The following is a 26,965-nucleotide window of genomic DNA, read 5'->3' as shown; positions in this document are numbered from 1 at the left end:
GTAAAAAAGACCTCAAAAAAGATTCAAGATTCCTGTCTAAAGGATCTTTGAAATAAGTACTATCCTCTAAGGGAATTGTAGTATGTTTAGCCAGAGAAGAAATAGCCCGTCTACTTTAGGGATAGTTTCCCAGAGCTCCAAATTAGCAACAGGTAAAGGATAAAAAAAATTAAACCTAGAAGAAAGGTTAAAAGAAGTACAAGGTGTGACAGACTCCGGCTACCCCGACTGGGTAGCTCCGCCAAATGGCCTTCCTATACCTGGAACATGCCGCTATGTAGCGGAGAAAGCGATTATAGCAGAGCCCACCCAAATAACTAGACAAATAACTACATTCAGGTGAAACACAAAGACAACTTTATTGTGGAAAACACATTACCTTTATACACATACTGATCTTGATAAGGAGTCTTATCAGGCCCCCAGATCTCCCGCCATTCCCGCCCCTCCAGACAGGCTGGCGCCTCCCATAGAATCCTTTGTCTTATAGAATCCCAGTGGTACAGTGGTGGCTTTCCCGGGGTGATCACTTCCAGGGTGTCGTTGGAAAGCCCTTGGTCAAAAAGACAGTTGACGGTGCACTAGGGGAGTGTAAACCTCTCTCTGGGACCTCCTCCAAAGGTTACTATACTAGATACGTCAAAAAAGTGTAGGGTAGAGGGCGCTACAAAAGCTTAAACACTGATAGTTTATATTCACCCCGAGTATATGGAATATATCTATTTTAACTGAAAAAAAATATTTATAAAAAATATAGAAAGGGTATCTATTTCCTCTATAGAAAATTGGTACTAATTTACCCAGTATATACACTATATGAATATTGTTTGAACCTAATAGGCTTTCACCCCAAGTATATGGAATATATCTATTTTTTTTTTTTTTTATATTGTTTATTTTATTACCAACAAAGAGTACAGGTTCCATGAAAACAAAGAATCACAATATTATTATTCATAGACAAGAAAAAAAATTTCAAGGGAAAAAAGAGCCTTTAACAATCAAAAGAACAAAAAAATTGCAAATTTCCCATCATATACCTAATCGGCTAACGCTAAATCATCTGTCTATTCTTTCTTTACTCATTGTTGGAGTGTTTTATTTATATTTAGAGTCTAGAAAAGAAAAGAAAAAGAAAAGAAGAAAAAGAAAAGAAGAAGGGGGAAAAACAAGAGAAAAAAAAATAAAAATAAATTCATATTTTTTCCTTCCCCCCTTTTGTTCAAAGGGGAAAAGAAACAATGAAAATGTAACGGGAAAAATGGGGAATAAAAGAAAGTCCCGGTTCTCTCGAGATATCTTTAAGTCACCAAATACCTAGTAATATTATTTCCGAATTCTTAAAGGGGGAAATTAGATAATCGATTTCTCTTTCAGGGAAAATCTTAATGAATGGCGCCCATTTATCAAAGAATTTCTTTATATCAAGCTCATTATCTATATTGGTATTTTTCTGTTCTAAGACGCATTGTTTCTTTAAATAATCTCTAATTTCATTAATAGTTGGTACCGACCTCAACTTCCATTTCTTGCATACCAGGTATCTGGTAGCTAGTATAGATAGGTTAACTAACTTCTCATTAGGCTGTTGCCCATCTTCAGGTTTTAAACAAAATATGATCTGGAACAATGAAAGAACTGTTCGCTCAATTTTTAATTTATTCTTGAGCCAATATTCCAACTTGCTCCATAAATTTCTCAGTTTGGGACATTGCCAAAACATATGAATTAAATCAGCGGCTAAAAGCGAGCATTTAGGGCATTTGTTGAATTCATTATTTCGAACTCTGAGGCCTTTTTCCGGGGTGAAGTATGCCCTATGTAAAAGTTTCAGGTGAGCATCACGCCAATTAGAAGAGAGTGTCGTTTTTATTACTCTGTTCACTGAGAGTTGAATAATTTCAGAATCAATATTGCTATGCGGAATTAAACTATTCCAGGTCATGGCCAGTTTCTCTAACATAGGAAAGGCCCTGTTAAGGCTCAATGTGTAATAACACGGAGCAATGGACATGGAAGAATTCTTAGTTATTGTTAACCAGGTTTCTAAACTACCCAGAGTCCAGTTCCATCCAAACTTATGGGTGAGGTCCTCAATGTAATGTCTTATCTGTAAGTATGCATAAAAATCTTTGTTTAGCAAATTAAATTCAGGCCGTAGCTCCTCAAAAGATTTAACACAATATATCTATTTTAACTGAAAAAAAATATTTATAAAAATATAGAAAGGGTATCTATTTCCTCTATAGAAAATTGGTACTAATTTACCCAGTATATACACTATATGAATATTGTTTGAACCTAATAGGCTTCTACTTTAAAATAATTATGATGTCTAATTCAGTGCTATCACAGTGAAAATGGGGCTACTTTAACCCTTTTAGAAAACTATTATCCCAACTCAGTGAATGGATACTTGTGCTCAAATGTGAAAAAAAAACAAAATAACGAAATATAAAACAAAATGCCAAAAACAAAACTGCATTACAAAAGTTTAATAATTACAGGTATCTCACATATAAACTAAATAAGCATATGCTCCAAATAGGGACGTCTCCCTTTATAAAAATAGTAATAGCCACCTTTCGATATCCTAAAAAAGTACACACACAGGTACATTTATGTTCCATTTTATGTCACCTACGTGCTCCAATACTCTGGTGCGTAGTTCCCTAGAGGTTTCACCCACAGATTCTGAGGCATTTGCACATCGCAACATAGATTACTCTTTTTGATCTGCAGTTCAAAAAAATCTAAGATTTCATATTTTTTGCCTGTATTTGGGTGTATGAAGGTCTTGGTCGGGGCCATATTTTTACATGTTTGGCATCTACCACATTTATGGAAACCTTTAGTTTCTCTAAGCCAAGTTCTGGCTTGTTCTTTTGAGTAGTTACTCACCATTAGGATGTCCTTTAAATTCTTTGATCTTCTGTATGTTATCACTGTTTTCTCAGAAATTATTTCTGTCAGATCTTGTGATATCCCTTTAAGGTATATCCTCCCATTATCCTCTCCACCCTATTTAACCTCGCTTTCAACACACATTCATTGCCTGAGAATTGTTGTTTTTCTGTCATAGAGGTATCAGCCTGTGTTACCTTAGACGAAACCTGTTACCTTTCAGGTCAATCTCTGAATCTGTGTCTCACTAAAGATTTTCTAAGCTTGTTTGCTTTTTGCTCTTTCATCGTGAACCTGTCATCTGTTTCCGAGCTTACCGGGTCATTCTCACTCTCAGCGTACCAGCGCTCACACACGCCAAGCCATATCCGGAAGTGAGTCACACTCGCACACCTTCACTGCTGCTGCCGCACCTAACAGCTACATCGGACCGCTCCGTAGTAAGTTACTTAACAACTAACTTTGTCTGTCTGCGGTAAGAGACTTTCATCTTGTATCATTTCATTTCATTCCATATTTACCTGAACCGGCTATTTTTATGTTCTGCGACTTCGTAGCTATCGATCAGTGAATCTGTTGTGTGAGTGTGTGAAGACGGATGTATGTTCTGGAAACAGTTGAAACATAAACTAACTCTGCCAAAATTATACACTGAAGCCTAAATCTTGTCATTATTGTTGCTTTATTTCCTGAACTTGAATATTAAACTCATCGAGTCATTTAAAGGTACAGCCTAAGTATCTGAACTTTCACATTCTTCTACCATCTATAATAATTTGCTCACTGATATATTCCTCTATATCAAGTTTAATATATTAGAGGGATATTATCAAAAGAGCAACAAATACTATTCACCTCAAAACAAGAAAGTTGTTTCAGGTGTATCAGTATTCTCAGGCCTCAAATTGGGCCCTGCTGGAAATCTCCTATTAACATGGATTCAGCTGAGATCCAGAAGGCATTTAATAACGTACATCAAAAACTGGATTATTTAGCCCGTGGCCTAACGGAGGTACAAGCAGAGACCACCACTTTAAAAGCATTAATGAAAGAATGCTTAAACCCAAAAGCAGCTGAAATACCAGAACCACAGGTTCAAACTCCAATGTTATTTTCTGGCAAGAGATCCACCTTTAGAGATTTCAAAAATGCCTGTAATTTGTTGTATACTTTGAAACCCCGCACTTATCATAGTGAAAGAATCAAAGTGTGCACAACCATTTCATATCTCACAGGTGAGCCCCGTACTTGGGCAAATAGATTTTTTGAATCTAACAACCCAATCCTAGACTCCTTACAGGAGTTCTTCTCAGCTATGTCCGAACTATATGAGGACACTCATACCCAAATAATAGCTGAAACCAAACTCCGTTCTTTAAAACAGGGAAAACGCACTGTGGAGGAATACACTACTGACTTCCAGCTCTGGGCAACCGACTCCCAGTGGAATGAGGTAAGCCTCCGAAATCAGTTCCGGTTGGGATTATCAGAATTATTAAAGGATGAATTATCCAGACTGGACATGCCGGAAACATTATCAGGTCTAATAAAACTCAGTACTTCTTTGGATAGAAGAATCAGAGAACGAAAAGCTGAAAAAGGGAATTTTGAAAACCTTCCAAGACCTCACTATTCAACTCCCCATCAGGAGAAAAATATCTCAAGTACTACTCCAATGGAAATAGGAGCCATAAAAGGACCTTTAACCCTTCTAGAGAAGACAAGAAGGAGACTTTCAAATTTGTGCATGTACTGCGCAAATGAGGATCATTCAGTATCAGTCTGTCCCCTACTGGAAAAACAGAAGAGGGGTAAGAAAATTAACTTAAGACATCTTCATATTGACAATAAAACAAATCAATTAACCACTTCTCTCTCTTTACAGTGGGATCAAAACAACCTTCAGACTAAGGCACTTATCGACTCAGGGGCTTCTGGGGTTTATATAAACACTGATTATGTTATAGCAAATAAAATACCCACGGTGTGCAAACAAAACCCTGTGTTTGTCAAGTTAATAGATGGATCTTCTGTACAGAGAGGACCCATAACACATCACACTATACCTCTTCTGATAACCACTTCTACAGCACATACTGAATATATCTCATTTGATATTATCCCTATTGCTTTTCACACAATAATTTTAGGATACACTTGGTTAAAAACTCATAATCCTAAAATAAACTGGTCTCTCCATGATATCAAGTTAGATTCAGACTATTGTCAAAAGACATGTTATCCACATACTATTATAGGTAACCTACAAACTATTCCAGAGGTTTATCAGGATTTGGAGGATGTCTTTGACTTGAAAGAGGCTGAAAATTTACCCCCTCATAGATCATTTGACTGCCCAATTGAAATAATTCCTGGTTCTCAGATTCCACATGGAAGAATTTATCCCATGTCTCAACAAGAACTTAAACAATTACGAACATATTTAGATGACAATTTACACAAGGGGTTCATCACACATTCCACCTCACCTGCAGCTGCAGGTTTATTCTTTGTGAAAAACAAAGATGGCTCATTAAGACCTATCATTGATTACAGAGCTTTGAATAGTATTACAGTGAAAAATCGTTACCCTTTACCTTTAATTCCCGAATTGTTAGAAAGACTTACAGACGCCACAATATTCACAAAACTTGATCTCAAAGGCGCATATAACCTAATTCGTATAAAAGAAGGAGATGAGTGGAAAACAGCTTTCCGCACCAGATATGGGTTATATCAATACAATGTCATGCCTTTCGGGTTATGTAATGCCCCGGCAACTTTCCAACATTTTATCAATGAAATATTCCATGATTTGATAGACTCATGTGTTATCATTTACTTGGACGACATTCTGATTTACTCCAAAACCCTGTCTGAACATGAGAAACAAGTGAGATGGGTACTTACAAGACTCAGACAACATAAATTGTACGCAAAATAGGAAAAATGCATATTCCATTCCAACCACATAAAATTCCTAGGGTACATTATCACACCGAACCAGATTCAAATGGACCCAGAAAAGATTACAACCATCTTAGACTGGCCAGTACCAACTACACGGAGGGCATTACAAAGATTCCTTGGGTTCGCAAACTTTTATAGGAAGTTTATTGATAATTTCTCCTCCATTGTAAAACCACTCACGCAACTAACAAGTAGTAAGACAAAGTTTGTTTGGTCAGATAAGACTCAGATCTCTTTTGAGTTTTTAAAGAAATCATTCACTACTGCACCAGTTTTAACTTTACCAGATTATCAATTACCCTTCATTCTAGAAGTTGATGCATCCAATTCTGGTATTGGAGCAGTATTATCTCAACAGAACAAGATCACTAAACTCCAACATCCCATAGCTTTTTATTCTAAAACTTACTTACCAGCAGAAAGAAATTACAGCATTGGGGATAAAGAGTTGTTAGCGATTAAAATGTCGTTGGAACATTGGAGACACCTTTTAGAGGGAACTACACAGCCATTTACAATCTATACTGATCACAAAAATTTAGAGTATTTGAAGAAAAACAAAACATTGTCTGCCCGTCAGGTTCGTTGGTCTTTATTTCTAGACCGTTTTAATTTTCAGTTAACTTACAAACCAGGTTCTTCAAACGTTAAAGCAGACGCTCTATCCCGACAGTACGATCACCAACCTAATATGATAGTACCCACACCTATAATACCAGATTACAAATTTTTAGGAGTTCTCACTACATTTGAGTCAGAAGTACTAAACGCTCTTGTTAATGACAATAACATACCTCCCTCTTGCACTAAAAGATCCATCAACTGGATTGTTTTATCACAGAGACAAATTATATGTACCCGAATCTATTAGAAAAACTGTATTATCATATACACATGACAATGTAATGGCCGGACATATGGGAATACAAAAAACACTTGAACTAACAAAAAAGTATTTTTGGTGGCCACAAATGATACTATTTATTAATAACTATGTATCATCCTGTGATGTCTGTGCCCGTAATAAAGTTGAACATAAAAAACCTATTGGTTTGTTAACATCTATACCAATACCTGATAAACCCTGGACAATGATCTCAATGGATTTCATTGTTGATCTCCCAAAATCACAAAAATACAATACGATATTCGTTGTGGTTGATCACTTAACTAAACTTGCACATTTTATCCCTTTGCAATCTTTACCTACATCTAAGGCTACTGCACAAACCTTCATAGATTCCATTGTGCGCCTTCATGGTTTACCCAGAATAATAATTTCAGATCGTGGAACTCAATTCACTTCTGCTTTTTGGAGATCTTTATGTCAATTGTTGAAAATTGAGCCCAGATATTCAACTTCATTCCACCCCCAGACCAATGGTTTGACAGAAAGATTGAATCAAACCCTGGAGCAATACTTGAGGTGCTATATAACACACCTACAAGATGATTGGATCACATACCTACCATTGGCTGAATTCTCTTATAATAATTCTGTCTCATCTTCTACCAAGATGACGCCATTTTTTGCCACTTATGGATATCATCCAACATCTATAACCTTATCACATACAACAGTTAATTCACCTAGTGCCACTGAGTACACATTATCTTTACAGGAGAGAATGGACATTTTAAAAAAACATCTCATTGAAGCCAAAGACAGACAGAAATACTACTACGATCAAAAACACAGAGAGTCAACAAAGTACAAGATTGGAGATCTTGTCTTACTTTCTACTAAACATCTGAACATGCAACTACCAAGTAAGAAACTAGGTAATCAGTTTATTGGACCTTATCCCATTGAAAAAATCATAAATGAAAATGCACTTAAACTCACTCTACCTAATGACTTTAGAATACATAATGTCTTCCATGTTTCGTTACTGAAGCCTTATAGATTGGATCCCTTAAGGCAGGTTGGAGTCCCTCCACCTCCTATTCTTCTGGAAGATCACGAAGAGTTCGAGGTCGATAGGATTCTTGATTCTCGAATTCGTAGACATCGATTGGAGTATTTAATTAAATGGAAAGGATATGGTCCTGAAGACAATTCTTGGCAACCACATTCGGAGATCCATGCACCTGTGTTGCTTAGACGTTTTCATCGCAAGTATCCTTTCAAACCTCACCTGGGGTCTCTCGGGGTGGTCCCTTGAGGGGGGAAAATGTGATATCCCTTTAAGGTATATCCTCCCATTATCTTCTCCACCCTATTTAACCTCGCTTTCAACACACATTCATTGCCTGAGAATTGTTGTTTTTCTGTCATAGAGGTATCAGCCTGTGTTACCTTAGACGAAACCTGTTACCTTTCAGGTCAATCTCTGAATCTGTGTCTCACTAAAGATTTTCTAAGCTTGTTTGCTTTTTGCTCTTTCATCGTGAACCTGTCATCTGTTTCCGAGCTTACCGGGTCATTCTCACTCTCAGCGTACCAGCGCTCACACACGCCAAGCCATATCCGGAAGTGAGTCACACTCGCACACCTTCACTGCTGCTGCCGCACCTAACAGCTACATCGGACCGCTCCGTAGTAAGTTACTTAACAACTAACTTTGTCTGTCTGCGGTAAGAGACTTTCATCTTGTATCATTTCATTCCATATTTACCTGAACCGGCTATTTTTATGTTCTGCGACTTCGTAGCTATCGATCAGTGAATCTGTTGTGTGAGTGTGTGAAGACGGATGTATGTTCTGGAAACAGTTGAAACATAAACTAACTCTGCCAAAATTATACACTGAAGCCTAAATCTTGTCATTATTGTTGCTTTATTTCCTGAACTTGAATATTAAACTCATCGAGTCATTTAAAGGTACAGCCTAAGTATCTGAACTTTCACATTCTTCTACCATCTATAATAATTTGCTCACTGATATATTCCTCTATATCAAGTTTAATATATTAGAGGGATATTATCAAAAGAGCAACAAATACTATTCACCTCAAAACAAGAAAGTTGTTTCAGGTGTAACAGATCTTCATCTTCTTGGAGTACATGCCAATGTCTCTGGAAGATGTTCTTAATACAGATGTTTTTGTCATCATAAGTTCCTATTATTCTTAAATGTTGTAGCTCATTTATTTGTATTTCTGTTCTCATAATTTGATTCTCCAAAAGTGAAGATCTGTCTAGAGCCTTAGCTCTTTGGTAAGCCCGTTTCAGGCATCTGCCTGGGTAGCCCCGTTCCTTGAATCTTCGTCTTAATTCCCCTGCTTCTGCTTCAAAATCTGTTTCTGTGCTACAGTTACATCTGGCTCGCAGATATTGACCAAACGGAATCCCCATGTTTTTACTTTTTGGGTGAAAACTCTCCCATTGTAAGAGACTGTTAGTTGATGTCTCTTTTCTGTACAAATTGGTAATCTCTTTTCTAATTTCCAAATCCAAAAAGGAAATTTGTGTATTATTTATCGTAGATGTGTATCTCATCCCATATGTTTTATTGTTTAACCATAGCATGAAATTGCTGAAATCAGTCTGTGTGCCTGTCCACAAAATAAGTACATCATCTATATATCTGATATATAGATCCATATAGTTCATGTATGGATTTATCTCTTGATTTAGTATACATTTGTTTTCAATCCACCCCAAAAAAGATATTTGCATATGTTGGGGCACAGCATGTGCCCATTGCTGTCCCCTTTTTTTGCAAATAAATCTTTTTGTTAAACAGAAAATAGTTGTGTCTTAGTATGAAATCTAACAGGTCAATAATAAACTCATCTTCTTTGTTACCTTTTGGGTTGACTGTTTTCAGAAAAAATGCAACTACTTCCCTCCCTAGGATATGTGAAATGTTGGAGTATAAGCTTTCGACATCAATACTTGCTAGTAAAGTGCTTTTGTTCACTGTAATATCAGTCAGGCACTTTAAGACATCTTTTGTATCTTGCACATATGATGTAAGGGTGTGTACAAAGTGCCTCAGTTTTCTGCCAATAAATATACTAGCATTTTCTGTTAAACATCCATTCCCTTAGACTATGGGTCTACCGGGAGGATCTTTTACATTCTTATGGGTTTTTGGGAGACTGTAAAACGTTGCCACCCTCGGTGTCATATTGCACATGAACAAGTATTCTGCTTTCGTTATTACTCTTTCATGTAAACCCCTATCTAAAAGGGATTTTAACTCTTTAGTAAAGGTTTCTGTAGGGTCTTGTTTGAGGACTCTATAGTTTTCTGTATTCTCTAGAATATCTGTAAATATTTTCTCATATTGTATATTATTCATCATGACCATATTACCCCCCTTGTCTGCATTTTTAATGGTAATTTCTGTATTGTTTTGCAGTTCTGTGAGTGCTTTTCATTCTTTAAAACTTAAGTTCGTTTTAATTTTACTTTTTTGGTTTAGTCCCTTTATTTCAGTTGCAACTTTTTGCAGCGTATATATTTGCTATATTGTAGCGTAGCATATATCTGTAACTTAGCATAAGCTTGCAGTCTGATGAATATTTGTAACAAGATGTATCATTAGTGGTTTCTTCAATGAGAAATCACCGTAGTGATGACGATTATGACAAAGTTAGCTTTGGGGTCAAACAGTGACCCCTGGATTAATGCCGTCTCCTTAGGAGGTTTTTTCTCTCCACCACTCTTTGCGGCTTGTATCACCCTCCGGTCCCGGGGTCTGATATCCTTACAGCAAGTGAGTACACAGTCAGATCCAACAGTTCCGTGTTTGTAACGTGACCCAAATGCGGTTCCACGATTGGTTTTTCCATTGTCGGTCTTTGCCGTCCTCTCAAACACTCTCAGATTAACTTCTGCTTTAACAAGTACTTGTTTTTAAAAGCCGATTAAAAGCTGGGATGAACCAGGCACCTCAGCTTTATCAAGGATATAAGATGATACAGTCCAAAAAGCAACATGATCCATGGCTGGGGGCCTGAGCTATGGGTGATTAAGTGTACACCGGGAAGGCCAAGGGGAAATAGGAGTTGTAGGGGGTTCTGAAACCCCCGGTTTCAAAGGAAGCTCCCCTCCGGCAATCACCCCACCTCTTGCCCTCCCTATGGTGTACCAATCCCCAAAAGAGCAGAGCTCTGGGGTGAAGGGCCGCTGGAGCGACCTGATGTGAAGGTTAGCAGACGGTCGTGGTTTTAAAAAGAGCTAAATGCCCTTTTTAGGGAAATGAAAAAGAGCTGAATGCCCTTTTAAGGGCAATGCCCATACAAATGCCCCCTTTAGGGGCAATGGGTAGCTTAGTTTTTTTTTTTAGTTAGGTTTTTTTATTTTGGGGGTTGGTTGGGTGGTGGGTTTTACTGTTGGGGGGACATTCTATTTTTTTTTTTTACAGGAAAAGAGCTGTTTAACTTAGGGCAATGCCCTACAAAAGGCCCTTTTTAAGGTCTATTGGTAGTTAATTGTAGGCTAGGGCGATGTTTTTATTTTGGGAGGGCTTTTTTTATTTTTATAGGGCTATTAGATTAGGTGTAATTGTTTTTATTTTTGATAATTTTGTTTATTATTTTTTTTTAATCTTACGCCTAGATTTAGAGTTTTGCGTTAGCCGTCTAAACCAGCGTAAAGGGCTTCTAACGCTGCTTTTTACCGCCCGCTGGTATTTAGAGTTTACTTACCGACACTCAAAAATTTCCTAACGCTGAAATCATTACCGACAACCCAGACCCAGGAGTTAACATCTAACGACAAAATAAACATCCACGAATCACAAAACAAATATTACACAAAGTACACTTACACTCATACAAACACTACACTATATTTATTTTTCATTTTTAATAGAAAGGATCAAAGTTGCGAGATCTCGGGTGTTAGAAAAAAAATCAACACAAATCCATTTTGCCATTGACTTACATTGACAGATGGGAAAATACACTCATATAGCTACATCTAACTAATAATATTATCACATACATACACTCATCGATACATACAAACAATATACACCACATTACATACACAAAGAAGAATTTGATTACGAAATAAATACGATTTATCTACTTTTTCACACAAGACCATGACGTCACTCACTTTACACACACATTTTTAGCCTCCATTGACTTCTATAGGGAAGACGTGCTCATACACGAGACAGACAGATTTCCCTAACGCACGCAAAAAGCGTAGACAAGAAAACTCTAAATACCAGCGCTAGAATTTGGAAAATAACTCATGTTTTTCTGCGTTAGCCCCGCTATGACAAATAGATCAAGAAATGGCTATTTCCCTATGGAGTTATGGATTTTACTTATGGCAAATTCACAACAACATTAAATTGTTTGATACTTTTACATTACATCAACTACAAATCACTATCACTAGTAACAAACATTGTCAACAATTACATCAGATTTAAACGGACAGAAAAATAATTGGAACATTTCAGGATTCACAAACAGTAGACAATTGGAAACACCTCTCATTTACCTTTATTATAGCATTTCATTTATGCAACTCATATGTTTGCAGCAACAGCATATCTACATAGGTTTAACACATGATCATTCATGGATGCACATACTTTACTTTTACACCATTCACTCATACATGTGCATTCATATGATGGGGGAAAAACACATTACATTCTCTCTATGAATCAGGAAACAGAAAATAGGGATTTTACTGTACCTTTAACATCAGGATTCGATCACAATATACCATTAGGAATTACGTACAATAAGAACATCATTGGAACAGATTACAGATGTCACTTTTTGGGAAGGAACAACAATGCTACACTGCTTTATAGAAGTCAGCATATGTGGGACACAATCACAATATATACGTATATGTACATAACACGCATCACGCAACCACAAAGCACACATTTATATTTTAATCAGCACACAATAACAATGTAGTCAAATACAACAACAAAATGAGGATTTCATAACTACACAGGCAGGTTGATAATATGATGACGTCATTAGAAGATTCAACCATACACATTACAGCTTTACGACTATACCGCCCCTTTCAGAACTTTAGCACTCAATACTACAATACAGCATATACGTAAACAAGAGTTTGGAACATCATTATTATGGCAATTTTAATGGGACACGTACAATATTGACATCTCGCAAATCACTTATATATACAATAACACACATGACAGCCGGAAGTTCTGAATTATTAGTGCGATTTTAATGGGATGCGTACAATATTGACATTTTGCAAATCACTTATATATACAATACTACAGATGACAGCCGGAAGTTCTTCAGTATTAGTGCGATTTTAATGGGACGCATAAAATATTGACATCTCGCAAATCACTTATATATACAATACTACAGATGACAGCCGGAAGTTCTTCATTATTATTGCGATTTTAAAGGGACGCGTACAATATTTACATCTCGCTAATCACTTATATATACAATACTACAGATGACAGCCGGAAGTTCTTCATTATTATTGCGATTTTAAAGGGACGCGTACAATATTTACATCTCGCTAATCACTTATATATACAATACTACAGATGGCAGCTGTTACTTTATCATTTACAAACAATATTGCAGCAACATTGATCGATCAGATTCTATGCACATTATACACAAGTATGCACTTTCATTCATGTTAGCGTGGACGTGTGCTTTTTACTATAAGATCGCGTTTAATAAATATTTATTACGCATATGAACAAACATTACAAACATGCACTGTATGTGTTACATTTTACACTTTCACATTGATATTCATTGGTGGAAAACAACATTTCAGCAAACACCTAAAAAAACGCCCACTTTGAAAGCATTCGCGCCGCTCACATACAAACAAGTGTATACAATCAGCAATCATTACGAACTCACTACCATTGGACTAATTGCACTATAAATCCCCCAAACAACATGGCCAAAGCGTCCATGGTGATCGACATTGTATCAATTCGCTTCTGTGTTTTTGCATACCTTGTTACTCCTTGCTTTGTGTTTGCTCTGCTGTTTGGCTTCATGCTGCTAAGCTTGGCAAATATGGATGACGATCTGATAGACGCTGCTGGTGGTGCTGTTGCCCAAGTAGCGGTTGATAGAATCAGGCAGCCTCAGCAGCTCCGAGTGAGACAAAGGGCTCGTCTGGTTAGAGGTCCTCGTGTCTACAGGGTAAGACCCACCTTGGAAAACATGAGTGACTTTGAGGTTTACGACAAGTATAGGCTCAATCGCGAACAGCTCATTGGCCTTTACAATGTTCTTAGACCTCATCTGGAGCCACGTATACGAATAAGGACTGCTGTCCCTGGCATCACTAAGATGCTAAGTTGTATATACGTCCTGGCCTCCGGGAGTTTTCAATCAGGAGAGATGTACATGCATGGCCTGTCTCAAGGTACATTCTCGGTGGTGTTTGATCACTTTCTGGACACCATGGTACGTATCAGTAAGCGTTACATAGGATTCACTCAGAATGATGGTGATTGGAGGCGCCTGAAGAGGGAATTCTTTGCTATTGCTGAATTGCCCAATGTCTTGGGAGCAATAGATTGCACCCACATTGCGCTGCGTGCTCCAGCTGATGACTTGCCCTTCCGAAATCGCAAACATTTCCATAGACTCAACGTGCAGTATGTTTGTGATGCACGGATGAGGATTATGCAGGTGTGTGCGAATTTCGGCGGGGCTTGTCATGATGCCCGCATCCTCTCTCTGTCCTCCCTGTGGCGGCAGTTTGAGGAAAGACAATTTCCCCCTGGGTATCTCGTTGGTGAGTATTTGTACACAACATGGTTAATTAGTTAGACAATTGCCACTGTAGTTTTAAACTGTTAGTGTAATGTGCAGCTATAGGATGCAATTTAACCATTTCTTTATCTTTCCGCAAATGTATAGTTTTAGCTTCCAACAGATATGTAGCATGTCTTACCTTAAACGGGCAGATAGAGAATGCAATGTAACCATGTCATTGTCTCTTTCCGCAAATGTCTAGTTTTAGCTCAAAACAGATATGTAGCATGTCTTACCTTAAACGGGCAGATAGAGAATGCAATGTAACCATTTTGTTTTTATTTTAGCAAAGGTCTTGTTTATGCGAAATACGCATATGTAGCATGTCTTACCACAAATGCGCAGATAGAGACTGCAATTTAACCATGTCATTGTCTCTTTCCGCAAATGTATAGTTTTAGCTCAAAACAGATATGTAGCATGTTCTAGCTTAAATGTCCAGATAGAGAATGCAATTTAACCATTTATTTTTGATTTTAGCAAAGGTATTGTTTATGTGAAATACGCATATGTAGCATGTCTTACCTCAAATGCGCAGATAGAGACTGCAATTTAACCATGTCATTGTCTCTTTCCGCAAATGTCTTTTTTTAGCTCAAAACAGATATGTAGCATGTTCTAGCTTAAATGTCCAGATAGAGAATGCAATTTAACCATTTTGTTTTTAGTTTAGCAAAGGTCTGGTTTATGCGAAATACGCATATGTAGCATGTCTTAGCTGAAATGGTCAGATAGAGACTGCAATTTAACCATGTCATTGTCTCTTTCCGCAAATGTATAGTTTTAGCTCAAAACAGATATGTAGCATGTTCTAGCTTAAATGTCCAGATAGAGAATGCAATTTAACCATTTATTTTTGATTTTAGCAAAGGTCTTGTTTATGCGAAATACGCATATGTAGCATATCTTAGCTGAAATGGTCAGATAGAGACTGCAATTTAACCATGTCATTGTCTCTTTCCACAAATGTATAGTTTTAGCTCAAAACAGATATGTAGCATGTTCTAGCTTAAATGTCCAGATAGAGAATGCAATTTAACCATTTTGTTTTTAGTTTAGCAAAGATCTTGTTTATGCGAAATACGCATATGTAGCATATCTTAGCTGAAATGGTCAGATAGAGAATAAGATTTAACCAGATTATTAATTTTAAATTAAAAAATGTGTTATTGGATTTCTTTCATGTAATTGGCAAGAGTCCATGAGCTAGTGACATATGGGATATACAATCCTACCAGGAGGGGCAAAGTTTCCCAAACCTCAAAATGCCTATAAATACACCCCTCACCGTCACCACACCCACAATTCAGTTTTACAAACTTTGCCTCCTATGGAGGTGGTGAAGTAAGTTTGTGCTAAGATTTCTACGTTGATATGCGCTTCTCAGCATTGTTGAAGCCCGATTCCTCTCAGAGTACAGCGAATGTCAGAGGAACGTGAAGGGAGTATCACTTATTGAATTTGATGATTTCCCTAACGGGGGTCTATTTCATAGGTTCTCTGTTATCGGTCGTAGAGATTCATCTCCTACCTCCCTTTTCAGATCGACAATATACTCTCAATTTACCATTACCTCTACTAATAACTGTTTTAGTACTGGTTTGGCTGTCTGCTATATGTGGATGGGTGTCTTTTGGTAAGTATGTTTTCATTACTTAAGACACCTCAGCTATGGTTTGGCACTTTATGCATTTATATAAAGTTCTAAATATATGTATTGTACTTATATTTGCCATGAGTCAGGTTCATGTATTTCCTTCTGCAGACTGTCAGTTTCATATTTGGGGAATGTAAACATTTTTAAGAAATGTATTTCTTACCTGGGGTTTAGTCTTTTTTCAATTGACTACTTCTTACAATTGCGGGTATTAGGCCTGCGGGTGCGTCAAATGCTAAACTTTATTGCGTCATTCTTGGCGCGAGGAATTTTTTGGCGCGAAAAAATACATTTATGACGCAACTTCGTCATTTCCGGCATCATACGTGACGCCGAGACCTTTCACACAGCGGCGTCATTAGTGACGCAATTGTGTCATTTCCGGTTATTTTTGGTGCCAAAAAAGAGTTTATGTTACGTTATGTTTTCATTATTTCAATACCCCTTGTATGTTTGCCTCTTGCTTTTTTCTATCTGAGGCCTATGCTATTGCATTTTTTCCCATTCCTGAAACTGTCATATAAGGAAATAGATAATTTTGCTTTATATGTTGTTTTTTCTCTTACATTGTGCAAGATGTCCCAATCTGATCCTGCCTCAGAAGTTTCTGCTGGAACATTGCTGCCTGACATCGGTTCTACCAAAGCTAAGTGCATTTGTTGTAAAATTGTAGAAATTATTCCACCGAATGTCATTTGTAATACTTGTCATGATAAACTTTTACATGCAGATAGTGTTTCTATCAGTAATAGTACATTGCCAGTTGCAGTTCCTTCAACTTCTAATGTGCATGATATACCTGTAAATTTTAAGGAATTTGTTTCTGATTCTATTATGAAGGCTTTGTCTGCATTTCCACCTTCTAATAAACGTAAAAGGTCTTTTAAAACTTCTCATTTAGCTGATGAAATTTCAAATGACCAACAACATAATAATTTATCCTCTTCTGATGAGGATCTATCTGATTCAGAAGATCCTTCCTCAGACATTGACACTGACAAATCTACTTATTTATTTAAAATAGAGTATATGCGTTCTTTATTAAAAGAAGTGTTAATTACTTTGGATATTGAGGTAACCAGTCCTATTGATGTTCAGTCTAATAAACGTTTAAATGCTGTTTTTAAACCTCCTGTGGTTTCTCCAGGGGTTTTTCCCATTCCTGAGGCTATTTCTGATATGATTTCTAGGGAATGGAATAAGCCAGGTACTTCTTTTATTCCTTCTTCAAGGTTTAAAAAATTGTACTCTTTACCAGCAAAATCTATAGAGTTTTGGGAAAAAATCCCCAAAGTTGATGGGGCTATTTCTACTCTTGCTAAACGTACCACTATTCCTATGGAAGATAGCACTTCCTTTATGGATCCTTTAGATAGGAAGCTGGAATCTTATCTAAAAAAGGCCTATTTATATTCAGGTCATCTTCTCAGACCTGCTATTTCTTTGGCTGATGTTGCGGCTGCATCAACTTCCTGGTTGGAAAATTTAGCGCAATATGAATTAGATTCTGACATATCTAGTGTTGTTCGCTTACTGCAGCATGCTAATCATTTTATTTGTGATGCCATTTTTTATATTATCAAAATTGATGTTAGATCCATGTCTTTAGCTGTATTAGCTAGAAGAGCTTTGTGACATATGAATGTTATTTCAACGTTATTATTCTTCTTTTTGTGTATCATCATGCTATTTATAGTTTGACCGACGAAAAATATACCATGTGAGTATATGTTGAATTCCAGTCTTCTACATCATTGTATTTTTGGGGGGGGAAATTGTAAGCTGCTGTCAGTTTGGTCATTATTATGATTTTTATGTCTTTCACCAGACTCCTGATCTCTTTGACGCCATCTTCGCCTGATCTTGATTTTCAGAGGACCCATCCCAGCATTACCCCCCAAGAGGAGTGTCCCTCCACGGACAAAACACCCTAGTGGTAAATTATTTGAATTATACTTGTATGGTTGTTTTGTGTGCTGTTTACAAGAAGCACACAGAATGTTGTGTGTCAGTGTGTGTATGTATGTCTGTCATAGACTCTTTGTGTGTGTGTGTTTTTAAGCCAGTGTCTGTGTGCATGTTTACATTTACCTTGTATGGTTGTTTTGTGGTATGTTTATGTTTACAAGAAGCACACAGAATGTTGTCTGTCAGTGTGTGTATGTATGTCTGTCAGACACTGTGTGTGGTTGTTTCTGCCATTGTGTGTGTGTAAGTGTGTTTAAATTGACCTTGTATGGTTGTTTTCTGGGCTGTTTACAAGTATTATTATTATTCTTTTTGTGACTCATCATGCTATTTATATCTTTATTTGTTTGTTCAAAATAAAAGTTGAGTATATATGAATTTATGAATATAGATAAGTGATAGAGAGAAATTGCGTTTGCTACATATAGGTCATTGTTTGTGTGTTTATATGTATGTATGTATGTATGTATATATATATATATATATATAACAATCTATTTTTACATTCCATAGAAACAATGTCCTTGTGCATTGTTAAAGAATGCCCCAACTCGAGCAAGTCGACGAAGCTACATCTACCGATAACATTACACGTATTTCCAAGAAGTGCACAAAGCATCCGTCTGTGGTTGACTGTCACAGCACAATTTGAACATTGCATGGATGCAATGGTAAATACTGTAATGGAGACAAATAAGACATCCCGCTATCGTATGTGTTCTCTACATTTCACACCTGACAAATATTATCAAAATGGTTTGAAAAAAAGTCTTCTCAGAGATGCAATTCCCAATGTTTTTGGTATCTTCTGTGTACGAAAATACTGCGTTTGCAACAAGAATCATCTGCTGCGCCAACATTTACAACAGGACACCCCAATGCAAATAATACCAAACAAAAAATTGTCATTTCTTTGAAAGATGGGAAACCAATAGAACATTGTGTTGAGTTGTCGGATAACTGCAATTCCACTTCGAAAACAATTACATCTAAAGGTAATAATTGTCATGTCTGTGGACATATAATACAGCCTGCCTACAAGGATGCATCAACTAACACTTCAATAGATATGGTACATAGAGAAACTCAGAGTGATAGCATTCGTAACAGTGTTTCCAAATACACCCAAACTCACTCTAATTTGCGACCAAAGAATGTTTCTACATACACTCATGATTTAATAAAAAAGAAAGATGCATACTGTTGGACAATGTGTCACCTCCAAGAATTTGAAAGTAAATGTGTTCAAACTATGATTGAAATACCAACAAGGTTGGAAAGTACTTTCAATGGCGATGTACTTGAAGAAGACCTAGCACCGTTGGTGGCCAGTATGTCACCTATATACCCAGTTTCTGCATTGGATACTTCACTAGTTACTGATGTTGAAATAATGGATGACACTGTGATTTCCGAAACTGTTGGAGAAAAATCGTTATTTAGAGATCCCAACTACAGTCCAGAAACGACCATGTCTTCGGAAGCTGATTTCTTTCATGTAATTAGCAAGAGTCCATGAGCTAGTGACGTATGGGATATACATTCCTACCAGGAGGGGCAAAGTTTCCCAAACCTTAAAATGCCTATAAATACACCCCTCACCACACCCACAATTCAGTTTTACAAACTTTGCCTCCGATGGAGGTGGTGAAGTAAGTTTGTGCTAGATTCTACGTTGATATGCGCTCCGCAGCAAGTTGGAGCCCGGTTTTCCTCTCAGCGTGCAGTGAATGTCAGAGGGATGTGAGGAGAGTATTGCCTATTTGAATGCAGTGATCTCCTTCTACGGGGTCTATTTCATAGGTTCTCTGTTATCGGTCGTAGAGATTCATCTCTTACCTCCCTTTTCAGATCGACGATATACTCTTATATATACCATTACCTCTGCTGATTCTCGTTTCAGTACTGGTTTGGCTTTCTACAAACATGTAGATGAGTGTCCTGGGGTAAGTAAATCTTATTTTCTGTGACACTCTAAGCTATGGTTGGGCACTTTGTTTATAAAGTTCTAAATATATGTATTCAAACATTTATTTGCCTTGACTCAGAATGTTCAACATTCCTTATTTTTCAGACAGTCAGTTTCATATTTGGGATAAATGCATTTGTTTCAATCATTTTTTCTTACCTTAAAAAATTTGACTTTTTCCCTGTGGGCTGTTAGGCTCGCGGGGGCAGAAAATGCTTCATTTTATTGCGTCATTCTTGGCGCAGACTTTTTTGGCGCAAAAATTTTTTTCTGTTTCCGGCGTCATACGTGTCGCCGGAAGTTGCGTCATTTTTTGACGTTTTTTTTCGTCAAAAATGTCGGCGTTCCGGATGTGGCGTCATTTTTGGCGCCAAAAGCATTTAGGCGCCAAATAATGTGGGCGTCTTTTTTGGCGCTAAAAAATATGGGCGTCATTTTTGTCTCCACATTATTTAAGTCTCATTATTTATTGCTTCTGGTTGCTAGAAGCTTGTTCACTGGCATTTTTTTCCCATTCCTGAAACTGTCATTTAAGGAATTTGATCAATTTTGCTTTATATGTTGTTTTTTTCTTTTACATATTGCAAGATGTTCCACGTTGCAACTGAGTCAGAAGATACTTCAGGAAAATCACTGCCCAGTGCTGGAGCTACCAAGCTAAGTGTATCTGCTATAACTTTTGGTATCTGTTTCTCCAGCTGTTGTTTGTATTGCATGTCATGACAAACTTATTAATGCAGATAAAATTTCCTTTAGTACTGTTACATTACCTGTTGCTGTTCCGTCAACATCTAATTTTCAGAGTGTTCCTGATAACATAAGAGATTTTATTTTTTAAATCCATTAAGAAGGCTATGTCTGTTATTTCTCCTTCTAGTATACATAAAAGTCTTTTAAAACTTCTCTTTTTTCAGATGAATTTTTAAATGAACATCATCATTCTGATACTGATAATGGTTCTTCTGGTTCAGAGGCTTCTGTCTCAGAGGTTGATGCTGATAAATCTTTGTATTTGTTCAAGATGGAATTTATTCGTTCTTTACTTAAAGAAGTATTATTTGCATTAGAAATAGAGGATTCTGGTCCTCTTGATACTAAATGTAAACGTTTAAATAAGGTTTTTAAATCTCCTGTAGTTATTCCAGAAGTGTTTAATCGCCTTGATGCTATTTCTGAAGTAATTTCCAGGGAATGGAATAATTTGGGTAATTTATTTACTCCTTCTAGACGTTTAAGCAATTATATCCTGTGCCATCTGACAGATTAGAGTTTTTTGGGACAAAAATCCCTAAGGTTATGGGGCTGTCTCTACTCCTGCTAATGTACTACTATTCCTACGGCAGATAGTACTTCATTTAAGGATCCTTTAGATAGGAAAATTGAATCCTTTCTAAGAAAAGCTTACTTATGTTCAGGTAATCTTCTTAGACCTGCTATATTTTTAGCGGATGTTGCTGCAGCTTCAACTTTTTGGTTAGAAGCTTTAGCCCAACAAGTAACAGATCATAATTTTATAGCATTATTATTATTCTATAACATGCTAATAATTTTATTGGTGATACCATCTTTTGATATCATAAAGTTGATGTCAGGTGACACTTCCGGTGGGCGGGGCTACGGAGCGGCAGCACTAGTGAAGAGCTCCGGCACTACACGGCCTAAAAAAACCTGTCTAAGCGTGCTGCTTCGCTTCTCCCCACGCACATTTCTTGTTGGGTGTTCATACCCAATCTAGCCCCAACTGAAAACTCAGCGTGAAGGGCATTTTCGATCAGCCCTTGCCCCCGGAGGCGCGAAACAGTAAGGAGAGATAGGGAGACAGGCGCCATCTTGGAAAACGGCGCGAGAACTGCAACAGAGACCTATCGGCCGCCAGAGGACCTGTGGACCAACAAACGGAGCCACACTCTGCTACCTGTAGGAGTCAATACCCGGCGGAATTGGGTGAGATCAGTGAGACACGGGTGGGAGCGGGAGGACGGCTATCTTGCATAATACCACACAAGGCCCTGCAGACACGCTCATAACTGCCCGCCTCACCTGAATACCCGCTCCTGCACACCTCCCATCAAGATATCTGTGGTGCAGTGGGGAGAGAAATATCACATCTGATTTCTTGGATGGAGGGGGGAGTGAGGGGGAGTAGTGACTGGAAGTGAGAGACGTTGTTAACTGCGCAGCTACAGCAGCACTCCTAACCGGCCTCTCCTGGCAGGGAAGACCGCTCATAAGGGACATTAAATCAAATTGTACGCCCAAGCCTGTCTTTACAAGTGGCCCTGACACATGCTGGCTGCCCCACTCGCTCTTTCCCTAGTAGTCTCTCAGTTTGCTGCAGCTGAGCTCCCACCAGAAACGGCAGTAATACAGTAACACAGCGTGAACTTAGCCGCCCTGCTGTGAGCTGACAGGGACGCTCTGTCTCTTTCTTCTACATATCGCCAATATAACTCCTGTCTGCAAGTCACTTACACCAAGAGAAGAATTACCATACTTTTTGCTTCACTGACCCACATGAAAGTGGACAAATATTTCAAGGTCTCTGCTACACAAGCTACACCCATCATGTCAAGCAGACACAAACCCACAGAAAGAAGGCAAAAACTGACACCAGAACCCCAGCTGGAGCCACCGGGCCCCCCTGACAGGGAAACACCTCAGGACACTTCTCATATAATACTGCAGGACTTAAAAGCCTTTTTTCTTCCGAAAATGGAATCCCTGCAGGCGGGCATGGATACTCTCACCTCAGAAATACGACACTACTCCACACGTCTGCAGCAAGCGGAGCAACGGATTTCAGATGTGGAAGACAATCAGCACTCCTCCTCCGTCATTGTTCAAAGACTGGAGCGTCAAAACTTCACACTACAAGAAAAACTTGATGACCTTGAGAATCGGTCTCGCCGCAACAACTTGAGACTGATCGGGGTCCCTGAATCAATAAAGAACAAAGAGCTACTTGAATTCACAGCCCTGACACTACCTAAACTACTACAACTCGACCCAGACACACTACCCCTAGATGTGGAAAGGGCGCACAGAATAGGGCCAGAATCTTTACCTTCCAGAGCTAACCAACGCCCCAGACAAGTCATCTTCAAGCTTCTTCGCTACCAAGAGAAACTGGCGCTACTTAAGGCATATAGAGCTAAACCAGACCTCTGCTTTGAGGGACACAAGCTTCTCATTTTCCAAGACTTTTCAGCAGAGGTCGCAAGAAAAAGGAAGGAGTTTGCCCCCCTATGCTCTAAACTGCATTCACAGGGCCGCCAGGCCTCACTCCTATATCCGGCCAAACTAAGACTTTCCACTCCTGGAGGCCCAAAATTCTTTCTCACACCCCAACAGTTACAAGACTATCTTGAGGCCGAAGAAAAGGATGGTCAGAGCTGATCGATAGTACCCATCTTTACTAACGGTCTTTGCCCCTCTGCAACTCCATCTTATGATGGCTTTCAATGACTGTGACCTGGCCCAATGGGCTGGGCCTGAACTCCCACCCTTTAGAGCACAAACTCCTCTGGTGCCTGGAGCCTCTAGTTCTGGGTTCCAGGTGACCAGGTTGTTATGGGTTACTTTGTTTCCTATTCACGAATCCCTGATAACATGTATATGTAATATTATCAGTTACCTTATTGTTCTTTACATGCATGTCTCTCCATGTGTTGCATTTTTCCAAATGTGGTTGTCTCACTCTACTTTACCTTCCTTACTAGGTCTTGGGGGGGGTCCATGGAGGGACTGGCAGCTGACTTCTCATTTCTCAAGACCAGGAGCAGCCCTTTCCCCGGACGGTAGTAACCGTAAGTCACCCAACACTCACACCTACACTAACAAACGGACAGTTTTACCTGATGAATATTACGGAGAGCTGGCATGTCCTGGCCCCACTCCTGACTATAACGGTACATTATTTCCCTCACTCTACACACCATGTCTCAAAGCTTAAAGATCGTGTCCTGGAATGTCGGGGGTATAACATCCCCGGCCAAAAGGAGTATCATACTACAGCACCTTAAACGCCTACATGCAGACGTGGCCCTGTTACAAGAGACACATCTGACAGATGTCGAACATGAAAAATTAAAGGTTAGGTGGGTGGGACAGGTTTACTATACTCCGACTGAGGGTCGTAAGCGTGGGGTGGCTATACTGGTTAAAAAGGGCCTACCGATCCAGATCTCCACACTTAGTACAGACCCTAAAGGCAGGTTTCTAATAGTAAATCTCAATTTTGCAGGAAACTCTTACACTTTATGTAACGTCTATGGCCCTAACCGCCCTCTTCCCCAATTCTGGCATACCCTTCAGGCGGCCCTGCTATCACACGCAGATAAGCCTCTGTTAGTGGGTGGTGACTTTAATCTAATCCAGACTACACCGCTTGACCGCAAGGTTGAGAACACCGACTTAGAGCACACTAGAGAACACAGTAGGCGACACAAATTAGAAACAGTTACCATCGCATCATTTAAAACTGCACTAGATCTGGTAGACCTGTGGAGACTCCGCCACCCAACCCATAGAGATTTCACATGCCTCTCTAAGACACACAGCTCTCTGTCCCGGATAGATTATTTCCTATGCTCCCCACAATTAAACAAACAGATCAAACATACACATATCACTGACATTTTAATCTCAGATCATGCCCCTGTATGGTTGGAGTTACAGCATAATCCACGCCCCCCCTCTTATCGAAGGGCTTGGCATTTCCCTACATACCTATACAATAATTTAGACTTCAAAAAGCACTTGAGGACAGGCTGGACGGACTACATTCGGTTCAATGCTCAACACCAAGACACCCCGGCCCTTTTCTGGAGTGCCTCAAAAGCAGTAATGAGGGGACACATAACTAGCTACACGGCCTTTCATAACGCCAGGCGCAAACAAGCGGACACAGTCACAGATGCAGCGGTCACCACCGCATACAACGAATACCTGGCGCGCCCATCCACCCAGACTAGATTAAAGTACTATGAGTGTAAGAAAATAAGGGAGGATGCGTTATACCGCCAAGACTTAAATTTTCAGCATCATAGACAAGGACGATTTTACCGCTTTGGGAATAGGACGGGGAAACTACTGGCCAACGCTGTGAAACTAATTACACCCAGATCAGTAATAACTGCCATACGAGCGAATGGGACTATTCAGACTGACAACAAAAGCATAATGGACGAATTCGTTCGTTTTTACACAGACTTGTACACCAAACAAACCGCTGCACCTAATGACAAAGACGCTTTCTGGAAACAAATACAGACTCCCACCATCACACAAGACCAATTAGCCTGCCTAAACGCACGCATATCACCCTTGGAAGTCCAGAAAGCCATTAAGAGGGCCAAACTAGGGAAAGCCCCGGGCCCAGACAGAATCCCCATAGAATATTACAAAATACTGCAAGACGACATTAGCATACCACTATCCCAAACATTCACGGCATACTTGGGCGGTACTGCCCAGCCGCCGACGGACTTTGCAGACGCACACATATGCCTGATACCGAAACCAGACAGGGACCCCACACTGGCCGCCTCTTACAGACCAATATCGTTACTGAATAACGATTACAAGCTCTTCACGGCCATACTGGCTGACAGGCTGGCTAAGGTGGTGGGAAATGTTATTCACAAAGACCAAACAGGGTTCATGAAACACCGCTCATCGGTTACGAACATTCGCAAGACACTAGCAGTTATCTCCCACTACTGGCAAGCCAGAGGAGGAGACTACCCTGACCCGCTCCCGGACGCCTGTCTCCTCGCGATTGACGCGGAGAAGGCGTTCGACAGGGTGGAGTGGGACCACCTGCTGACAACCCTAGACAAATTCGGAATTACGGGGGATTTCCATAATCTCATCCGGACACTCTACCAAAGCCCACACACATCAGTCATAGTTAACGGGGAAACGTCACAAACCTTCACGCTGGAGAGGGGCACTCGCCAGGGGTGCCCACTCTCGCCCCTCCTTTTCAACCTAGCCATAGAGCCACTGGCCATCCACATTAGAGAGACCCTGAGAGGGGTGGAGGTTGGTCAGCACCCCACGCACTTATCCCTTTATGCAGACGACTTGCTACTCTACATTCAAAACCCAAATACTGAAATCCCCAAACTCCTCGACATGCTACATCACTTTGGACAGATTTCAGGATACAGGGTTAATTTAGACAAATCGGAGCTTCTGTACCTGAGAAACACTGCAGGCCCTGATACACCTCAGTTCCCACTTAAAGTCACAACAGGGGCGTTTAAATATCTGGGTATATACTTACACACAAACCCCAACCTAATTTATAAGCTCAACATCCCCCCTGTACTCACACAAGTGCGGACCCTCTTGACCGGTTGGTACAGGCTTCCACTCCCACTCTCAGGAAGGTCTAACCTAATAAAGATGATAGTAATGCCAAAATTGCTATACCCCCTCCAACTTTTGCCACTTCTCCTTACGCGAAAGGATACACAAACTGTAAACACAATGTTTTCCAGATTTATATGGAATGGCAAAAAACAGAGGATTAGTCGCCTCAAGCTGGCTATGCCGGTGACTCGAGGCGGGCTTAGGCTGCCTAACGTGGAGTGGTACAACTGGTCTACTCTGACTAAGTTAGTCTTAGAGTGGCTGGAGGGTACATCAATGTTCGGTGATAAGCAACTAGAGACACACCTCACATACCCGCTAGCCCGAGCTTTCCTGCCACACACGGAACTCCGTTCACTGCCGCCCCACGTTAGGGATAACATCTTATTCCGGGATCCCTTGAGG

The sequence above is a fragment of the Bombina bombina genome, chromosome 7 (genome assembly GCF_027579735.1).
Source record: "Bombina bombina isolate aBomBom1 chromosome 7, aBomBom1.pri, whole genome shotgun sequence".
Taxonomy (NCBI): domain Eukaryota; kingdom Metazoa; phylum Chordata; class Amphibia; order Anura; family Bombinatoridae; genus Bombina; species Bombina bombina.
This window is presented reverse-complemented; position numbering follows the sequence as displayed.